General features: G+C 48.4%; 1 protein-coding gene across 1 annotated transcript in view; it reads left to right on the plus strand.

The window, feature by feature from the left end:
• Positions 1-1,379: 1,379 nt before the first annotated feature.
• LOC310913719 (contactin-4) overlaps positions 1,380-22,421 on the plus strand; it is a 276,613-nt gene continuing 255,571 nt past the window's right edge. Inside the window, exon 1 of the mRNA XM_083869370.1 lies at positions 1,380-1,455. The gene's annotated coding sequence lies outside the window, so the exon portion shown is untranslated. The remainder of the gene's footprint in view (positions 1,456-22,421) is intronic.

Here is a 22,421-nt window from a genome sequence, read left to right on the forward strand (position 1 = left end):
GCACATCCCTGGGCACATCCCTGGGCACACCCTGGGCACACCCTGGGCACATCCCTGGGCAATCCCTGGACACATCCCTGGGCACATCCCTGGGCACACCCTGGGCACATCCCTGGGCACATCCCTGGGCACACCCTGGGCACATCCCTGGGCACACTCTGGGCACATCCCTGGGCACACCCTGGGCACATCCCTGGGCACACTCTGGGCACACCCTGGGCACACCCTGGGCACATCCCTGGGCACACCCTGGGCACACCCTGGGCACATCCCGGGCACACCCTGGACACAGCACATCCCTGGGCACACCCTGGGCACATCCCTGGGCACATCCCTGGGCACACCCTGGGTACATCCTGGGCAATCCCTGGGCACACCCTGGGCCACCCTGGGCACACCCTGGGCACACCCTGGGCACATCCCTGGGCACACCCTGGGCACATCCCTGGGCACATCCCTGGGCACATCCCTGGGCACATCCCTGGGCACACCCTGGGCACATCCCTGGGCACATCCCTGGGCACATCCTGGGCACACCATGGGCACACCCTGGGCACACCCTGGGCACACCCTGGGCACACTCTGGGCACATCCCTGGGCACACCCTGGGCACACCCTGGGCACACCCTGGGCACACTCTGGGCACATCCCTGGGCACACCCTGGGCACACCCTGGGCACACCCTGGACACATCCCTGGGCACACCCTGGGCACACCCTGGGCACACCCTGGGCACACCCTGGGCACACTCTGGGCACATCCCTGGGCACACCCTGGGCACACCCTGGGCACACCATGGGCACATCCTGGGCACACCCTGGGCAGCCGGGCTGGTACCCAGGTGCTCTGTGCTCTCTCTCCTCATCTCCCCGCACGGCAGAGGAGGAACGGGAGGAAGGGGATGAAATGATGCAAAGGGCTGAGGGAGAAGCTGCCGGGTGAGGAGAGGCTCCCTTTAGACAGCGAGATAATTACGGGCAAAGCTGGGATTAAAACCGGAGGGCAACGCGGCGAAGGGAAAATAAAATAATAATAATAAAAAAATTAAATAATAATAATAATAATAAGGCGAGAGAGGTAATTTGGGGTTGTGCGGTCTCCCATAGCGGGGCTGGGGCTGGTCGGGGATGGGGGAAAAGTGACGGGAAGGGAAAAAGCCGCTCCTGGGCTGCAGCCAAGCCAGCCGGGGGATGCTGCCGGCGGGGCCGGGCACCGGGCGGGCACCGGCGGGGCAGGAAGGGTTAAAGCGGCCGCCGCTCCGCCGCCCGCCCGCCCCCCGCGCACGGCGGGGCCGGGGGTGGGGTCTGCGCCGAGCCCGCCCGGCTCCCGCCGCCGCCGCTCAATGCTGGGGCTGCGGGCTGCGGGAGCCGCGCACCCACCTCGGGGCTGCGGGAACCGCGCAGGAGCCGCGCAGGAGCCGCGCAGGGCCGGGAATGTCCCCCCATCCCCGCCCAGGTAAGCGCGGCACGGCGAGGACGGAGACAGATAGAAAACGGGGGGAAGGAAGGGGAAAAAAAATATATAGGGAAAGGGAATAAATAAGGAATTGTGAAGCGAAGCTGCGGCGCGGGGGAAGGAGAGCGCGGACGGATGCGCGGCCGGCGGAGGGGATGGAGAACCGGCGGAGGGGATGGAGAACCGGCGGAGGGGATGGACGGCCGGAGGAAGGGATGGAGAGCCGGTGGAGGAGATGGAGAACCGGCGGAGGGGATGGAGAGCCGGCGGAGGGGATGCCCGGCCAGCCGGGAGGGATGCGCGGTACCCACCGGGGTCCCCACGGTGCTCTCCGAGCGCGGAACTGCCGCGGGGGCGGAGCGGGCGGGGGTGGCTGCGGTGCCCGGGGCACGGAGCAGGAGCATCCCTGGGCGAGGGCAGGAACATCCCTGAGTCAATGGGGGCTCACCCCGGAGCCAGTGCGGGCTCATCCCTGGGCGAGGGCAGGAGCATCCCTGGGCGAGGGCAGGAGCATCCCTGGGCGAGTGCAGGAGCATCCCTGAGTCAATGGGGGCTCATCCCTCAGTCAGTGCGGGCTCACCCCGAGTGCGGCATCCCGGGCTGCTCCTCCAGGCTGCTCCAGGCGCACTCAGAACTTTTTGCCGGCTCCAGCCGCGTTCCCGAGCGTGGAACTCTCTCTTCTCTCTCTCTCTTCTCTCTCTCTCTCGGAGCTCCTTTTTGCTGCCGCTGCTCCCGCGTCGTGAGCGACATACCGTGAGCAACATACCGCAGCGTGTTGTTTTATTTATCCCAGACAGGAAGGGCTTTGCTCTCCAAACTACAAATTAAAGGATGCCGCTTGCATAACAAGTGGCACTAGTTTGTATCTTACATACCAATTACCCGGCACCTTTAAGGCTGTGCTAAAAAAGGGTTTATTTTATTTTTTTTTCCCCCGATGAGGGCTCGTTTGATAGAGCAGTGTGATGTCTTGGAGACACGTATTCCTCTCCCCTGGCTGGATTAATGTGGGCAGAAAATTAGGAGGTAGTGTGTTCATGAGGCACTCTGAGGTGCGGGGAGGCAGGGGACGTTTGGCTGAGGGGAGAAGTCAGTTTTTCGTGGTTGTGCTCACCCCTCCATCCATCCATCCCTCCATCCATCCATCCATCCATCCATCCATCCATCCATCCCTCCATCCATCCATCCATCCATCCCTCCCTCCATCCCTCCATCCCTCCATCCATCCCTCCCTCCATCCCTCCATCCCTCCATCCATCCCTCCCTCCATCCCTCCATCCCTCCCTCCATCCCTCCATCCATCCCTCCATCCATCCCTCCCTCCATCCCTCCATCCCTCCATCCATCCCTCCATCCATCCCTCCATCCATCCATCCCTCCATCCATCCCTCCCTCCATCCCTCCCTCCATCCCTCCATCCCTCCATCCATCCCTCCATCCCTCCCTCCATCCCTCCATCCCTCCCTCCATCCCTCCCTCCATCCCTCCCTCCATCCCTCCCTCCATCCCTCCATCCATCCCTCCCTCCATCCCTCCATCCCTCCATCCATCCCTCCATCCCTCCATCCCTCCATCCCTCCCTCCATCCCTCCATCCATCCCTCCATCCATCCCTCCATCCATCCCTCCATCCATCCCTCCATCCCTCCATCCATCCATCCATCCATCCATCCATCCATCCATCCCTCCATCCCTCCGGAGCTCCTTCCCATCCCCAGCCCCCCCTGCCCCTCGGTGGGTGTGTGGCTGTGCCCCGGTGTCCCCAGGGCTGTCCTGCCCCATCCCCGAGGCGTTTGGAGCCTTTTCCCCGGTGCCTCCGGCTCCTGCAGCAGCAGCTCCAGCCCAGGTGTGCAGGTGATGCTGCAGCCGGGCTCCACAGCCAGAGCTGAGCGTGGTGAGGGCTGCACTTCAGGGGGTGCCCCAGAAGCTTTTATTTCTGCTGCTTTCGTGCCCGGAAAACTGAATTTTTCTTCTTTTCTGAACCTGAGGAGTTGCGGGTTTTTTACCCCGCGTTTGTAAATCCCTGCAAACTGCTTAAATGGCTCTTGAATAATCCTTCAAAAAGTCACCTCCCCTCTTTAATCTAATACCAAAAGGACTTACTTTACACGGCTTAATCCCTCTTTCCTTGCCCTACAGCCTCATTTAGAGGTGTTCACGCCGCTCATTTCCCCCTGGCAGCCTGCTGGAGACAATGGCTCCCACTGTGAGCACCAACCTCTCCCTCCCAGCTGAACTCTGAGCACAGCCCAACCCTTTGACGAGATTTTGGGGCATTTCAGGAATCTCCCCCCCAAACTCTGAGTGTGTTTCTAAACACCTTTTGGGAGGCTCTGACAGTTTCCTGCCCCAAACACCCACATCTCCTGGGTGGTGACAGTGGAGGGAAGCAAGGTGTGCCTGCAGGGAGTTGGGAGTTCAATTATCGTGGCAAAACTCTGGAATTGGAAGGATTTTTCCCCATCCTTTACCTTCTGCAGTGGAGCTGAGCTCGCTCCCAGAATTTTAAGCCTGCTCTGCTCTCCACAGTGACAAAAAAACGTGTGTTGGGAATGTGAATGACAGCGAGAGGAGCTGCTCACCTGGAAAAGGGGCTGAGAGATGCTGCAGCCTCCAAAAGTGGCTCTGAAGGGGTTAACAGGGATGTGTGAGGCTGCAGCACCCACAGCCTGGCTCTGCAGGGGTTAACAGGGATGTGTGGAGCTGTCAGACCCCAAAACTGGCACTGCAGGGGTTAACAGGGATGTGTGGAGCTGGCATTTCCCAAAGCCTGGCCCTGCAGGGGTTAACAGGGATGTGTGGAGCTGTCAGACCTCAAAACTGGCTCTGCAGGGGTTAACAGGGATGTGTGGAGCTGGCATTTCCCAAAGCCTGGCTCTGCAGGGGTTAACAGGGATGTTTGGGGCTGGCATTTCCCACAGCCTGGCTCTGCAGGGGTTAACAGGGATGTGTGGAGCTGTCAGACCCCAAAGCCTGGCCCTGCAGGGGTTAACAGGGATGTGTGGGGATTCAGACCCCACAGCCTGGCCCTGCAGGGGTTAACAGGGATGTGTGGAGCTGGCATTTCCCACAGCCTGGCACTGCAGGGGTTAACAGGGATGTGTGGACCTGGCATTTCCCACAGTCTGGCACTGCAGGGGTTAACAGGGATGTGCCAAATCCTGGCCCTGCAGGGGTTAACAGGGATGTGCCAAATCCTGGCCCTGCAGGGGTTAACAGGGATGTGTGGAGCTGCAGACCCCAAAACTGGCCCTGCAGGGGTTAACAGGGATGTGTGGAGCTGGCAGAGCCTCACCTGAGCTCAGGAGGAGGACAGGTGTGCCTTCAGTGCGGTGGGAAGGGTGATAAAGGGTGACCTGTCCTCTCTCCTGGGCTGCAAGGACACCTGTGCCCTTGGGGTGAGACCTCCCAGCCTTCCCCAGGGTGTCCTACACTGATTCCCACTGTTAATCCCTCCAGTGCTTGATTCCTGCTTTTCAGCTCTTGGTTGAGGAGTTTTTATTCCAGAGGGAAGGACAGCAGCTGTTAGGAGCCCACCTTGCTTCCCAAACTTGGACCTCTCAATGCATCAAAGTCTTTCTTGTTGTTCTCCAAGTCTTTTATTTACTGCAATTAACATTTCTGTGGTTTCAAACTCACTCCTGTGTTACCCCATCAGGGACAGCTGGAAATCACATAAAATTTCTCCCAGAGATGCAAAACTTGGGAGTAACTTTATAAATATCCCTGTGCCCAGGTTATTTATTTACCTTGGCTGCAGGAGCTGGCTTTGCGGAGTTAACTTGATTTAAAAAAAAAAAAAAAAAAAATAATATTTAAAACTCGGAGGTGAAGGCGAGGCAGGGCGAGGGAAGGCTAATACCCACGAGATGGATAGATCAGTGCCTTTTGATTTGCTCTTGTGGTCTTGTTTAATTCTGTTTGCTGAGCATCCTGCAGGGGCTGGTTCCCATCAGGGCAGGCTGGACACGGCCCTGGCGCCGAGCAGGCAGCACCCTCCATGCAGACACAGAGCAGGAGAAACTGCTGCTCCTGCTTAAAAATACTCTGCTGCCTTTGAAAAGTTCATAAATCATCACAGGTCTATTTTTAGGCCTGTTAGAATAGAGCAAAGTCTGGGGTTGCTTCCCACACCTCCCCTGAGTGGCCTGGGATGACCTGGTGGAGTCTCTGCAGAGGCAGAAATTCTCTCCTTTGATGTGGGGCTGACCTGGAGCTCAGCCCCGTTGTCACACACAGGGCTCAGCTCCCTTTGAAGAGGCTTTTGGTGCAACAGTTGGGAGTTTTCCTTCCCCTGTTGGGAATTCTGTGCTGCCTGGTCGGGTGTGTGATGTGCAGGTAAATCACAGACACAGCAAAGTGCTGTGAATCACCCCAAAATCCACAAATGTCAGCTGGGAGCTCTGGGCAGGCCAAGGCTGAGGCTCATACACATTTTCCCCATGACAGGAGTGATTCATTCTTTTTATTATTATTATTATTATTAGCAAAGCAAACATGTAATGATGACACCCAGCTGATTTACTGCTTCACACCAGTGCACAGCTCTTCCCTTCCTCCTCCTCCTCCTCCTCCTCCTCCTCCCAGCAGCCACCAAATGTGGGGACACTCAAAGGAAATGTGTCAAAGCCTGAACACAAATGAGCTTCACGTTTGTTATGAGCCAAGAGAGGAGAGTTTTGTGCACTAAACAGAGTTCTGAGTGTGGGGATGTTGGGAAGTCACTCCATTCTTTGCACAGTCATTTTATCTCAATCTGTAGGGTAAACATCTATCTCAACTAAGAAAAAGAATGGGGTGTTTTTAATTCCTGGGTTAAATCAATCAAAGTCAAGCCCTTAGAACCATCAGGGTCAAAGCATTTTGAGGACAAGCTGGTGTCTGTCACGGGCTGAGTTCAGCTCTAGGAAGGTGGAGCAAAAGTCGGGGAAGTTTTGCCTTTGCAGCATAAATTGGGATTTTTGCTTAGGGTCATAATCACAGCACAGATGTACCGGCCTGTGGCCTCCAGTGAGGTAAGTGATGCACTTATTGCACTTCAGAAAGAGTAAAAAAAAAAAGAAAAAAAAAATCTGCAACCATTTCACTTTCCAAATGGCAGGGATTTATTTTAAAAATCGCGTTAAAGGTTTCAAAGATGAGGTTCTGCCACGTTTGTTGCTTCTGTGAATTCTTCCTCGAGCTCCCAGTTGTTCAGCTGTTGATGTTTTATTCCTTGAGGAGTTGTTGGAGATGTCTCAGGTCTGGCCAGACATCCTTATTTACATGGTGATCTCAGCTCTGCTGAGATAAATTATAACAAAGATAAAATAAAAGCACCAGGATGGTTCTTCCCACCTTTTTTCCCCTTTGGTTTTGGGATTCAGTGGGACTCAACCCTCTCACATGGACTTTCCCCAATCCTTATTAAGTTAATCTTGGTTTTCTCTGGATTTTCCAGGAGCTGAGCTGCTCCTACTCCAGACTGATTTGCTCTTCCAGAAGTTCTGTCAGTGTCGTATCTCTGTTGGCCTCGGGCGAAATCTGTGTTTATCATTTATTGATATAAATGTTTAGCCGAGGAAGAGATGTGGTGTTTAAGGCCAATTTACATCAGGCTCAGCAAGTCACTGCGTTTAATCAGAGCCTAAAAAGGGGAACAAAGGGACATCCAGGGTGGTCGTGGTGGGAAAATTCTCTTGAGGAGGATGATTTGATGTGAAGGGTGAGCACAGCAATAACCCACCTGTGTGATTTTAACCCGTCTCTAAGCGCATTGTTTATTCAACCCCCTTTATTCGAGAACATTTCCAGACAACAAAACTCATTCCTACCTTTGTGCTCCCCGTGGTGGGAGTGTGGAGACCCAAAAAACCACCGGGGAGAGCCCTGGGGCTGCTCAGGGCACAGCTTTCCCTGTGAAATGATCCCCATCATTCCTTTTTACACCTTTCCAGCTCCAGCTGGAAAACCTGGGGCAGAGGGATCTTTGTGCAGTTTGATCCATGGTTTGGGTGATCTCTGCAGGGCACGGGGGGTTCTTCACTCTCACACCAACAGCAGAGAGGAACTTTCATCAAATTAGATGTTTTTTATTCACTGTTCCCTTGCTCAATGGTCAAAACTCTCTCTCCTCTTGTCATGAATGAATGGATGAATCTTTTCTTGGGCTTTTTCTCCCAGTCTTTAAAAAAAAACCCAACAAACAAATAACCCCCCCTCTGAACATCACTCGACTCGCAGCTTTTTAAAAGAGTTACTTAGAGCAGAACATTTGCCTAAGAGGGTTTCAGTCCAAGAACGACTTTTCATATTTAATTGATCTGTATTGTTCAATTAGGGAACTGTCTCATGCCCTCTGTTGTGCATGTATAGCTGGAAGCAGAAATGAATGAAATATGAAGCAGAGCAGAAGAGTGATTTCAGCCCGGGTCTGCTGTTAGTGATGCACAGAGCAGGATTTCCACCCAGGCCTGGGTCTGGGTGAGTAAACAGGGATTGTGTAAATTCATCAGTTACCTTTGCCTCACAAATGAGCCTGAATTACAACAGCTGTTCTTATTCTGCTCAGAACTCGCTAACCTCTTTGTTCTAAATCCTATTTATAAACATGCCCAGCTCCTGAATTGGCTGTCAGGATTATCCCGGGGTGGTTGTGCTTGTCTGGGAGCTGCTGCATGGGGCTCAGGTGTGTGCTGAGCATCAGTGCCAGCAGTGACACGGGTCCCACAGGGTGGCAGCACTCAGCCCACGGCTCTGATCCCACGGAGCATCCTGGAGCTCTGGGAACTGCTCCATGGCCTGGGATCACCCTGCTCCATGGCCTGGGGTCAGGGAGTGCCCAGGGAATACCCTGGGATCAGGCAGGAGCCAGGGAATACCCTGGGATAAGGCAGGAGCCAGGAACATCCTGCTGCATCTCCTGGGATAAGGCAGGAGCCAGGATCACCCTGCTCCATCTCCTGGGGTCAGGCAGGAGCCAGGGAAAACCCTGGGATCAGGCAATGCCCAGGGAACACCCTGGGATAAAGCAGGATCCAGGAACACCCTGCTCCATCTTCTAGGATCAGGCAGGAGCCAGGGAAAATCCTGGGATAAGGCAGGAGCCAGGGAATACCCTGCTCCATCTTCTGGGATCAGGCAGGACAAGACTTTAGCTGGGAAGGGCATTTAACACTTCTAACCCCAATTTCTACTCTAATTTTCCCAGTATCTCTATTTCTGAGGAATTGACACAAAAAACCCCATCAAATTTCTCCTTGGAATATCCTGTCACTATCAGGGTTCTGTGCTCAGTGTTCCCTTTGCTTTTCCAGGCACTATTTTCCCTCTTTCCTTGCTTATCCAGGCACTGTTTCCCCTCTTTCCTTGCCCAGCAGCTCCTCCCAGGTTTTGGCTGACAGGTCCAGGGTTTGTGGCTGGCTCAGCATCACCCTCTGCCTGCTCCTCACAAAACGATCAGGAGATCCAGAGAATTCCTGTGCTGCACCCAGCACATTCCAGTCAGCACAGAAAGTGCTGATTGTGCCTGAAGGAATGATTTGAAGCCTTGCAGGGCTGTGTGATGTGAGCAGTGTGTGCTCAGCTGGTCCAGGGGATGCTGTCCTGGGGTTTCTTGGCACAAGGGGTCACTTCTTTGTGAACTCTTTGTCACTCTCCTGCCTGGGGACATGTAAAAGGCTTCTTAGGGATGTAGAGGTGTCTGTGCAAGGAGAGCTTGGTGTTAATCCAGTTCCCAAATCCACTGGCTGAGTTTTCCTGGGGTCAGACAGGTTTGCTGTGGTGGGCAGGGAGGGTGGAAGGAATGGAGCATCATCCTTCCCTCTCTGCCCCGGGGTGCTCAACTCAGAAAAGCTGCTGGAGCAAATCCAGAGAGGTCACAGAGCTGTTCCCAGGGCTGGAGCCCCTCTGCAGCCAGGCTGGGGGAGCTGGGAATGTTCACCTGGAGAACAGAAGGCTCCAGGCAGAGCTCAGAGACCTCACAGAGCCTAAAGGGGCTCCAGGAGAGCTGGAGAGGGACTGGGGACAAGGGATGGAGGGACAGGACACAGGGAATGGCTTCCCACTGCCAGAGGGCAGGGCTGGATGGGATTTTGGGAAGGAATTCCTTCCTGTGACAGTGGGGATGTGCTGGGATGGAATTCCCAGAGCAGCTGTGGCTGCCCCTGGATCCCTGGCAGTGCCCAAGGCCAGGTTTGGAGCAGTTGGGACAGTGGGAGTTGTCCCTGCCCATGGCAGGGGTGAGAAAGGGATGAGTTTTAATGCCCCTTCCAACCCAGAGAATTCCATGGTTGTGTGTTGATTTCTGCTGCCACAACAACATTTTTCTATTGCTTCCCAACCATTCCATTGCCACAGAATATGGAATTATCACACCACACATTGTTCCCCTGTGGAGAAAACAACCCCAGGAGTGAGGCTGGGGCTCTCCCAGGAATGTGCTGGGCTTGAGCCAGAGAATTCCTCAGGTGAATTCAGTGTTTAATGGGTTTCTTCTAATTGCAGATTTAGGGCAGGAACGCTGGTCAAATACATCTGAGGAGGGAGAGTGCAGAACATGGCTTGACTCAATATTTTCTCTAGTCAAGTGGAAAAAAGGAAGCCTCGTATGAAAAAGCTGGAAAGGTCAAACTAATTTGTACTTGTGTGATAATGGGTAATACCTCTATTGTTTATGGAGCCTGCAGAATCCTTCCTGTGCTAAGCACTGTCATCTATCTGACGGTGATTTGGAGAAATTAAAAGCGAAGTCGCAATTGTTCCACCTTTAAGCTGCTTTGGGTGAGGATTCCTTTGAACAGTCCCCTGCTCTTTTATAAATGACTTGAAGTGAAATTTGCTCACTTCTCTTGACTGCTGTGGCTGAAGGAAGGAAGATGGTTTAAAACAAATAAACAAAACAAAACAAAAAAAAAATAGATGAATACTGAGGTTGAGAAGAGCCAGACTGAAACCCCTGCCTGTGTCTTGCTGCTTAAGCATTCCACCTGTGTTCCCCTGGTTCTTTATTTTGCTGCAGTCTTTTCTGTTTATTTACTGGGCTAAGTGGGAATTTCATATGCATGTCCAGCTCCTGCTCTCAGAACTGGGACTGGCGCTGCCCCACGGTGCTGCCTCACTAAGCCAGGTGGATTTGCAGCTCCTTTTAGCAGCCACTGGAAGTTGTGTGAATTTTTCCTGGAATTCTGGGTCCTTTCCAGGCTGCCTCATTTTCCGTGGAGCAGCAGGGAACTGTGTGGGGAGTCCCTCCTGCCTCGTGTTCAGCACCAAGTGTGAGTGAGCTCCGGAGGAATTCATTTGCCAGGCTTATCGCTGAGACATTTAATATCTGGAATGATTTAGGAGATGAAATTCTGGAGTTCTGGGCTGGCTGTAGCTGCATCTGTCATTGTTGCAGAACCTTGACAGTGAACAAAAGGTGCTGCAGGGAACCATAACTCACCCAGCAAATTAATGGGTTCCCAGCCTTGCTTGCTCAGCTAAACGGGGCCCGGGAGCCGTGTGGTCTCACTGGACAAGGGTTTTCCATTAAAATTGTCTGGGTTTGGGGTGGGGTGGATCCTCAGAGGGATGGAGAGAGCACAGCCCTCCTGCCAGCTGCTCCCCACTCCTGCTGAAAGTGGGGATAAAACCTCTCCAGCCTGTGAGCACTTCTGGGAACAACACAATTGTTTTAAAGGATTTTTTTTTATTATTTTTTTTTTAGTGTGGGTCCACAGTAAATAAAAGGATTTATTGAGAAAGGTTGATCAGATTTGATGATGTCACAGTCTGAGCACAGCATGGCCGGGGACACTCACAGGTCACCAACCACCACTGGTCATTTTGGCCACTGGGCAGGAGCTGCTTGATCACTTTTCAATTAGCAGGAAGTGCTGGAGGATCCCTGGAGGGATTTAAAATCTGTGTGAATGTGGCACTTGGGGACAAGTGAGTGGTGGCCTTGGCACTCCTGGGGAACGGTTGGATTTGATAATTTTAGAGGGTTTGACAGGTCATGGCCATGATTTTGCTCTTCCTCTTTTTTCCCCGATTCTGCTTCTCCTGCTGCTGGATGATCCCAGTTCCTGAGAAGGCTCCAGTGCTCTCCGAGCTGCCAAATCCCTTGGCATGGTGGTGGGCAGGGCACAGCTGAGAAATTCGGGATGAGGAAATTCAACTTGGGAAATTAATCAATGATGGTTGAGTGACTGAGCATCAGAGGATGCTCTGACCTCACACCTGGAGTGTGATTTGAGGCAGGACCTCATCTGCACCTCCTGGAACTGGGATTTTGGGAATTACCAAACCTTTAATGGTGGAGAGCTTTGTGTGCATTTGGTAATTGGCTTAATCACCCTGCAGGGCTGGGGAGTTAATCAAGAGCAGAGCTGGGGGTGCCCAGGGGGTCGGAACTGTGGCAGTGGCACCAGAAAGGCCCCAAAAAATGCTGCAGCACTGGGGAAGAGCTCAGCACCAGCCCTGCAGGGTTTTGACCACCTCAGCAGCTCTGTGAACTCTGAATTCACATTTCTGGAGTTTGAAGTGACTCTGCAGCACTTGGCACATCCAGGCCCAGAGAAATCAGAGATTTGTGGTGTAAATCTGCAGTTTTGTGGCCCAGCCAGTGCTCCCAGCCATTCCCAGTTTCTCCCTAGAAACCAGCACTGCTCCCACAGCCAACACTCCCTGTACCTCAGAGCCATTTGATTATTAGGATTATTATTGTATTTTCCAACCATTACCTAAAACACGGAACCACTGCCCCCGGAAAAGTGGATTATCCTTTCCTCGATAACTAATTTTATTTCACTCAGGAAAATTTGATTCAGATTTCTCAGTCAGTGCCACTAAGCAGCTTCCTCAGCAGAGCTGCAGTGCACGACCAAATCAAATCCGTGTAGAGAGAGAGGGAAATGTTGTTGTTGTTGCAAGTGTCCAAAAGGGGTTGGAATGAAAATAATCTTATAGATCAAAACTGAAATTGAGTTCAGATATGACGGAGGGAGCTCAGCTCTGTACCTGGAAAATCCCATCTGCCAAATAATAACTGCTGGGGTCGCATTTTAAAATGGAATTTTTAGTCCTGGACTTCTCTGGGATGTCAGCCCCCTTGGAAAGGACTTGAAGCTGTGTCAATCTGCTCAATAAAACCCAAAAATTTAAAAAAGAAGGTGAGGAAAGGCTCTTTAAGGATCTATAAAACCCTTCCCAAGCCTGAGGTGGCAGATCCTGTCTCTGAGTGACTTTTGAGGAAGTTTGGCCTAAATTTTGTCCAAACTCAATTTCTCCAGGAGAAAATACCTCGTGAGTTCTGCAGGTTGAGGTGGCAGCAGTTGGAACCAAACTGGAAAACTGGTTTGACCCTTGGCTGTGAATGGATTTCAAATTCCAGAACTTTAATGATCCTTGTGCAATTCTCCTGAGCTGCTGCTGTGATGTTTTACTGGAGATGCACAAGATGCTCCAGAGATACTGAGATGTTTAAGATCTGGAATTTCTAGAAAGTTCTACCCAAATTATTTTGAATTTTAAGGTACTGAGCAATGGGAAGAAATAAGTTTATGGCAGAGGAGGAATTTCAGCACTGAGTTCTTCCCTTCTCCCCGGTGGATTGCATCATAACTCTGATGTCTGATGCTTAAAAGATTTAATTATTTTTGCACCTGTGGTTTTGCTTTAGATCAGTCTTTCCCAGCTCATGGGATTCAGGGTCTCACTGAATTCTTGCTTTAAAATAACAAATATCTGGGGCTGAAAGTGTTGTTTTTGTTAGTTTTCTTTTTTTTTTTTTTATTTTTTGAATGCAATCAAATATGATTTACCTGACTAAAACATTATGAATAGAGCCAAAGCACTCACACAGAAATACTTGACAATATCTACAGGAAGGTAATGTCACCCATTAGCATTGTGTGAAATGTAAAATATCATCCAACATTTAAATCCAACTTCAGTGAAGCCTCTGTAACTTCCCTGACAGAATCTAAATTTAGGAGCTAATTAAATTCCATGGAACAGAAGAATGCATTTCTCCCCTTCTTGTAAGGACAGAGATTAGGAGTGTTAGCTGTACTTCTATTTTTATATCCTTGAGTAGACTTTTAGATAGATAAAACTATCTACCTGGGTGGGATTTTTTTTTTAAATTTTTGCATCTGGATTTCAGGATATTCCCCAAAGTCCAGCTCAGACCCCTCTGTGAAGGGGCTGCTGGTGGAGGTGGTTGAGCTCAGGGAGTGGAAGGGATAATTCCTTGGTCTGGATCCATCCCCCACCATCTGCTCAGAGCATCCAAAACAACTCATTTCACCCCAAAAGTCAATTCAGGCTTTTTCTTTCCCAGCCATTTCCCCATCCCAGCCTCTGGCTGTGGAAGATTCCAGCTTTAAGGCTGTGCTGAAGTCAAGTGTGGAGGCAGGATCAGGGCCAAACGCTTTAAATAATTGATGGACAGCTTGATTTCTTCAGCCTGGCTAAAATAAACCGAGTTTCAGATGAACAGGAGCTGAGTTAGGTGTTTAGTTAGGGGGAAAAAAGCCCTTTAAATTCCACTGATTTCCCACAGGATTAACTCAGCTCGAGGAAAAAAAAAACCTTGAGAAGGTCAGAGAAGGGTTTGGGTGGGAAGGGAAATTAAAGATGATCTGATTTTGGGGACAGGGATGGGCAGGGACACCTTCCTCTGTCCCAGGGTGATCCAGCCTGGCCTTGGGCACCGCCAGGGAATTCCCTGCTCTGGGAATTCCATCTCAGGCAGTGGGAAGCCCTTTCCCCCTTGTCCTGCCAATCCAAGCCCTTTTTATTCTGTTCAGGCTCTTTGGATTCTTTTGTAGGCAAAATAAAGAGAGGAATCCTTCTTAAATGAAATACTTAATCTGGAAAGGAGAAAGCAGGAAAGTTGTCTTTGCTGTTTGTTGGCCAAGTTATCCCAAGGCTGTTTTGGCTTTTGTGTCATTTTGGTAAATTTTTATAAATAAATTACAAAAATAGGAAAAAAAAATTGGTCAATTTTTAATAAATAAATCGCACAACCGGAACAGCTGCATTTCCCATAACACCTGCCAGGGTGTGTGAGTGTGACACCATGCAAGGGGCAAAAAACTCAAAAGTTTCTGCCCCAAATATTGTGTGAGCTGAGAAGAAAAGACAAACAGAGACACCAAACAAGGAGAAAAGAGCAGGAGGAGAAGCAGCTAATGAGCATCCATGGTTTGATTGTTAATGGGGCTGTGGTCTGGAGGCTGCTCTGGGGGAAGGATGTCCTCTGGACAGGCAGGATGTGCAGGGAAGGGGAATTAATTCTGCACAAGGAGCAGGAAATTGGAGGAATGTGCTCCTCATGTTGCAGTGCTGTAAGTGGCTCCATCTATCAGCTGAAGTGGCAGAGTTAGGCTGGGCTTAGCAGGGAGGAGCCTGAGGACAGGCAGGGATGTGCTGGAGCTTTCTGGAAACATCCCATGGAGCAGTTCCTGCTGCTGGTGGGATTTCAGTGAAGCAGGACACTCCTGAGAATTCACTGATGGGAATGTTTGTTTTCACTAAGGACACAAGATACCAAATCCTTAAAACTTCCCAGAGTTACAGAAGTGGTGAGAGCAGCAAATATGCTTTGATCCCAAATGCCTTTTCCCCCTTCTCTTTATTTTTTATAATCCTTTTGCTCTTTGGGTCATATCACAAGTTTAAACACTTCCTTTTCCTGTTCTGAATCTGAACTTGTTTAGAGATGATCAAACTCTCTTTGGGGTGGCTCTGATGGCTTTGGGAGTGATGGGTGATGGAACCTGGATCCAGGGGTGACCCTGTTTTACACCACAGTGACACAGACTCTGACTTCAGAAGGCTGAAAATTATTTCTTTATTTTTGGGATGTGTGTTTTTTTTTTTTTTTTTTTTTTTTTTTTTTTTTTTTTTTGTTTTTTTGTTTTTTTGTTTTTTTTTTTTTTTTAATATACTGTTTTACACAGACCAATTTGATTGGTGACAAGAAAACAAAGTTCTTCCATCACATTGGTCAGAGCAGAGGGACATCAAGAAGAAATCCCTCCTGGGGAAAGAATCTAAATGTAGTACAGTTACAAAAACCACTTTTCTTGTTTACAAGAAATTCCCTGGGAAAAGAATTTCAGAAAACCAAAACACCTCAGGCACAAACCAGGGGTAGATCAGGGAGCATTCCCAGCTCCCAAACCTGCTGGAAAATTGTCACAGCCCCTTGAAATCCTCATTCCCAGCTGAGTCCATGGAGCCCTAAAACCCCTCCACACATTCACCACTGAGAACTGCTAACACAGACACAAAACCACTGAGAAGTTTTTGGGTTTTTTTAAGCCCAAACATTCCTGGAAATGAATTCCTCCTGTTGTCACCTCATTCATTATCCTCCTGATGAAGGAAAAGGTGATGCAGCTTTCTGCTGTGAAGGTCCCCCCGTGTGTTCATCTCCTTAACCACTGCCACTCATCCCCTTCATTTCTGAACCTTATCACTCTGTGTTCCAGGTGTTGGATTTGATCCATCCATCATCTGTCAGCGACTTGTCACAGACCCTGGACACTTCCAGATGCATTTTTTTCCATGCAGGTCCTGCCAGAGGAGAGGAATATTAAGCAGGGAGGGTTGGGCAAATCACACACTTGCCCTGTTTTTTCTGTACTTCATTTTCATCGTAGCCTTTTTTCAGCTCTTTTCCCCCAAAAGAGAAGCTGGGAATTTGGAATGGATAAATTTGGATTTGTGAGGAGTTTGTGGGTTTATTCCTATGGATTGACAGCCACTCCTGTCTCTCGCTTTTGTCAGGGAGAACTCTGCCCCCCATTATCCAGATAAAAGGAGGGTAAAACTTTGCCCATTTCACTTCTTCAGTTGAACTTGATGATCAAGCTCAGAGAGAGGTTTCCACGGTGCAGAGTTTCCTTTTTCCAAGGAAAACTGTTTCCCTTTGTGTTTAATGGTCACTGTTCTGCAGGTTCAACAGTCACTCCCCACACCTTGGAGCTTGTGAATAAATTTGCATATTTTAAATCAACATTAGCAGGGAAAAAAAATCCATTATTTGCCCAGGGCTGCTTATGATTTTTTAATTTTTTTAATACGGAAATGCAGGTTATGCTGCAGGATCTGGTCTATTCCAGCAGCCAGCTGTGTGACTTGATAACTCAGGTATTGATTCCTTACATCACCTGCTCCTTACTCACTTATTATATTTCATTTCTTTTTTTTTTTTTTTTTTTTTTTGTAGAAGTACAAAATGAAAACCTGGTAGCAGTTTCTGGCTTTATTCGTTTTCCTTTTCCCTGGTGGAGCCTCATGGATTACATTCCTTGTCTGTTTACAGAGCACTTTTTTTCCTCTGCCTTTCTCCTTGCACAGGAAGACTTGGAAACACTGAACTTTTAGCAGCGTGATAATAAAATAATGTAGAGTTGTACTTGTAGCTGAGCTTTGTGCAGAGGATTCTCCATCTCTGGAAGTGTCCAGGGCCAGGCTTGGAGCACCCTGGGATAGCGGGAGATGTTCCCTGCCCATGGAACCCTGCAGGGGTGGGATGAGACAACCTTTAAGGTCCCATCCAACCCAAATTCCATGATCCTCACTCAACCAGCCAGTGTAGAAGAATAATGTGTGGCCAAAGGATGTTGGAACAGCAGCTCTTCAAAATGCTGTTTATTGTGTCAAAGGTGTGACAGCAGTCCTGGGTGACAGAGCCAAGCCTAAAGCTGCAGATACAGCTCAGGCAAGCCTGAAACCACATTAATTCTACAATGAATTATATTCAGTTTTCTTTACTGAGCACCTTAATACATAAAAACCAATCAGCACCACACACAACACCTTTACCATCACCTCCAGCCTATCATAACTACAGTCATTACCAAATTATGTTACAGTTTAGGCTTAAAGTTGTTTGTCAGTTTTCTTGCAGCGGAAAATTCTTAGAGCTTTTTTCTACTTGGTAAAAACATGGTTTTTGTTTGTCTATAGTATCTTTTGCTTTTCTTGAGACTTATTTCTGCTTGGTAAAAACATCTTCTTTGTTTGTGGTCAACACATCCTTTGCTCCAGCCATAAAACCTCCTTCCAACTCGACTTAACCTTTGCCTTCCTGGTTATCCATAACAACTGGCTTCAACAATCCTTAATTTGGACATCTTTTATTTTTCTATATCAAAACTTGCTTCCATCTCTATTCCACTTCCAGGTTCCGCATTCAGAAACTCTTCTGCTAAACATTCATATCTGTAAAACCTTTTCCTTTCCCCTTCCTGCTCTCCCATTCCTGCTCCCTGGAATGCTGCCACTTATTTCTTCTTGCATTGTTTCACCTCAGCCCCGTGCTGGAATCCTCCTCTTTTCTTCCATCTGAAGTAATTAATTAGTCCAATTTCCATTTTTTAAATTTAACTCGAGCTCGGGGAAAAAAAAAAAATAAAAATTTTGCCAGCTCTGCCAAAGAAGTGCTGACGTGTGTTTTTACCAGAGATTGGGTTAGGGAAGTCTTTAAAAATAATTCCCAGATAAAAGTCAAGTGCAGAGAACTAAATGCTCGAAAAAAAATCCTGAAGTGGTCCTGAATATTTAGTTTGTGTCAATGAATGATGGAGAACATGGAAACAGGATGCAAGATTATTATTATTATTATTATTATTGTTGTTGTTGTTAATTTTCTTTAAACCTCTTGGCCTTGCTGCAGGAGATGTTTATCATGTCTTGATAGCAGCGAGGTCTGGAGGTGAGATTTTGTAGAACACCATGAACCACCTCAACTCCTGGGTGACCTCACACCTCTGCTGGGCTGTCCCCTCAGGGGATGTCACCCCTGGAGTGGCCACAGATCACTGACCACAAATTCAGTGTTTAATCCACTTAACATCACCACTTGCTGAGGCTGAACTAAGGAAAAAGTGTGAAAAAAATCAGGGAGGGAATAATATCCCCAATTTCTGTGTTGAATCTCCAGGTGGTTCCGTGCAGAGTTGGCTGCCCCTCGTTAGAGCTGTCCCTTTAAATGACTGTCAGCAGCACTTAAACCATTTCCTCGTTAAATATTGCCTGCTTAAAACACATCTCGGGGTGGCTTGACAAATGGCTGGCTTCACTTTAATGTGGGAGAGGAGCTAAATGAGTTAGGAAATGTTAATGTGGCCGTGTTCTTCCCAGATAACCAGTTGCCCTTGGGACAGTATCAATAAGTGGCATTTATTTGATATTATGGATGTGTTAATTATGCGTAGACAAAATAACGAGTAAGCAAAGGTCAAGGACAAGCGCAGCTCCCCCAGATGCACCCATCAAAGAGCTTCTAATATTTCAGTCATTACCATTATTGAATATTCAGTGTCGTTTAAATTATGTGCATCTTTTTTTTTTTCGTTGCTTATCTTTCGTGCCCCAAACTGAGCAACTTCAAGGGCTGTGCAAATGTTTTTTTTTTTTTTTTTTTTTTGGTGCCAAAAAAACTCAGCACAACTCCAGCAGTGGGCTGGGCTGGTTTTTCTCCACACCCTGGTGACCTGCCAGGTGGAATTTGGGGGATTGATTTCCTCTTGGAGATGTAACCTTGTGATGCTTTTTGCTGGAAATTCGAAATGAAAGAAATGGAAATGTTGGCCGGTGTTGGCTGTTAAACTGCTGAACCTGGGAACTCGATGCAAATCAAACCAGAAAATGCTCTGGAGGCTGTAAATACTCAACTTTGTCCCAGTTCACTGCTCTGCTCCTTATCAATGTGCTCTGAGAAAGAACAAGCTGGAGAGTTCAGCCTTTTTTTGCCTTTCTCTCCCAGCCGTGGGGATAAAGCCTTTTTTTGGCAGGGAATCTTCTGAAATCCAGCGGGTTTTGAGGCATGAGGCAAGACAGGGCTTGGCTGATCAATAGGGCCATTAATTAGAATTAAAAGCTCAGCCATGATTTTTGCTTTTACATATTGACATCTGGCAAAACAATTAAAAAGTCAATCAGGGTCTGAAAGTTACTCTGAGGTTACTCAGTGAGGAAGAGCAGTGAAGCCTCTTCCATCTCCCAGGAACTTCTTTATTTTTTCCAGGTGTCTGGGAAAAAAAAAAAAAAAAAAACCAAAAAAAATCTCCCTCCCAAAACCAGCTGCTGTTCATGTATGAAATATTCATGTTATGACACCAAACCACGCTGCACATTATTTCGGTGCAGTGGGCCAAAATTAGATCCACATTTTATTTTTGCTTATAAATGCCTGTCAGAGCTGCTAAATCAGTTTGTCTGTGCTGTCTTGGAGTGGTGTCAGTTTGAATTCCCTTCACGCTGCATATTGTTGTGGGCAAAGGCACATTCTTCCTTCTCCATCCCGACATGCAGCGCCTTGTGCTCTGCAAACAAAGCTGGAAAAGCCCAATAATTGAGATTATTTTTAAGAAAACCCTCTCTGGGGTGGCAACTTGGCCTTTTTTAAAGTGATGGAGAAGCTACCAAATGCTGATGGATCATGATATGTGATTTTCCCTATGTAAGAATCACTTGCTGGATTACTTTGTGGTTGTAGGGTGTATAATATGGTGTTTTGTGCTGATGGAAGTCAAGATGAGCTCTGAGTTCCTCAGTGCAGCTGAGGAAGAATCAGATGAATCAGAGGCTGTAACTCCCTGGGCCAGGAGAGAGCTGCATCCTTCAGGTTGAGGAGGAATTAAGGCAGGAAAGAAGAATTTGGGGGTTTTCTGGACCAGTGGGGCTGAGGAGGAATTGGGGCAGGAAGGAGGAATTTGGGGTTTGTCTGAGCTCTTAAGGCACAAACCCCAAGTTGCAGCCCTCAGCTGGGACCTCATCCTTTAACTCAACAGGGAGGGGAGTTCATTCACTCTTGGCTTTTTTTTTGGTGCTGTGACATCTCATTCATGCATAAATAATCTCATTTTAATTATCCTAACACTAAAAAAAAAAAAAAAAAAATTAAAAAAGCTGCAATCCCCAATCTGCCAGATACTTCCATTAGAACTATCCCATCAGAGGAGCTGTGCATGCCTGAAAACATCCTTTCCTTTCTGCCCTCACCAGCCACTTGGGGGGATATTTACACATTTTTTATTATTTAAAACCAGCTTTTGAAACTTTCCCCTTCCCTTGCGTGTGCTACTGGAGGTTTTCATGCAAAAGCACCACTGCCTTGTGATTTTTTTTTTAAATTTCTCTTGGTCTTTTAGCATAATTCTTTTGGGTTAACACCAGCAGATTTTGTGGAGCAGGGGTGAATAGTTTGTGTAATAATAAAGTGAGTAGTAAAGTGAAGGTGTGTTGTTTGTGTAAAGCAGGAGGACGTGGTTTGCTGATGTTGCTGTTTTCGTACATTGAATATCATCGCTGTTCAATCCATAATAGAACAGTAAAATTAATTTCATGGAAAATGATCCGAACAAGCCCCGTAGCTGCTGGGGTATAAATCCTTGGGATCACCCTCAGCAGAGGCTTTGGAGGGTGTCCTGCAGGTCCAGCAAGGAGCAGAGGCTGGATCAGCACAGCCCAGGACGTGGGAACTGCTGAGGAGCTCCAAGACAACATCCTCTGTCTCCTCCTTGTGAGATCCATGAAATGCCTCCCTGACATCCCAGCTGTTTTAAAGGACCTGTTTTTAATCTGAAATCCCCTCTGCCAAGCTCCTCCAGCCCTGGCCAAAGCCCCATGTGGCTCTTCCCAAAAAGTGAAGCTCTTGTGATGAGCTCCTGCCATTTTCCATTAGGAGAAACCTTCTTAAAAACACTTTTTTCCCCAAAATGATTTCTTGATAGCTGGCAATCTCCTGAACTATATCTTATGCAGAAATTGTTCTCAGAGGTGTTTTGCTCTGGTAACAGCAGGTTTGTCACCATTTCTTGTGTTGGATTTCTCGCTCAGGTCACCTCATTTTTTGTGTGCTTCTGTATTTTCCTGCTTGCCTTAGTGGGATTTTTATTTTGGTCTGTTCCTTTGGGATTTGAGAGTCTTTGAGCTTGAACAATGTGACTGATCTGAGCTGTGTTTTAATCCAGTGATAAATAGTTAATTTTGGAGGTTTAGGTTGACAGCAGAGCCACCTTGGAGTGTCACACTGCGAGACTTTGGTTTCCTTCTCTGATCAGATAAGGAGCAGATATTTCCTGTGAATCCTCCCCCAGTGTTCCAGTGCTGCCATTAGGGCATTGAGTCAGATACATGACACCCAATTTCACAGTGATTCCTGAGGAAAAAAAAGTACATTATATTTTTTTAATGGGCTTCCCAGGCCTTACTTTTTTTCTTCCTGACAAATACGAATTCCAGCGAGTTCACCTGAATTCTGACCTTCAGGTACACAAATGTCTGAGGGTTCTGGGGCAAGAAGATGGTTTTTAAAATGATGTGTTCTCCACCTGAATACTGCCTCCTGTTCCCATGAAATCCCCGTGGAGTGCAGGAATAAAACTGCTTTAAGTGCTCCAAAATTCATCTGTGTGGGGTTTTTTTACGAACCACTCACATCCTCTGGAAATGTTCTTTGTGTCAACATGACCCGTTCCAACCTTTTCCTCTCCAAGTGGCTTTGTTTGGATCGTGTGCTGCCTGTGGGATCATCGCTTCTCTTCATCTCCTTTTCTTCTGATTGCCAAGGAACGCCAGGCAGATCCCAGAAACTTCTCCTAATGTGCTGTGCCAGGCCTGCCCGAGCAACCTGCCTGAATAAATACCCATTGAATAACTGGAGAATGCATTCAGATTCTTTTTTATTTTGATTTATGTTCTATCCTCCTACCTGTGCATCTCCCAGAGTAATTGCCAGTTTTTGCCTCCTGCAGAGAGATATAATAGAGCTGAAGAGTCAGAGAAATGTGCTCTGTTTTCTCCCTCTCTCTCCCTTTTGTAAGGGAGTCTTTATGTTCTCGCACTCACAATTTGCAAACTGAAAATCAGCACCTCATTTCCCAGCTGGCCTTGCTGGAAGGAGCTGCTTGGAGCCTTCCTGTGTCCCCTGTCCTTGTGCCACTGCCTCCTGTGTCCCCTGTCCTGTGTCCCCTGTCCTTGTGT

The sequence above is a fragment of the Zosterops lateralis genome (assembly GCF_965231275.1).
Source record: "Zosterops lateralis genome assembly, chromosome: 11".
NCBI lineage: Eukaryota > Metazoa > Chordata > Aves > Passeriformes > Zosteropidae > Zosterops > Zosterops lateralis.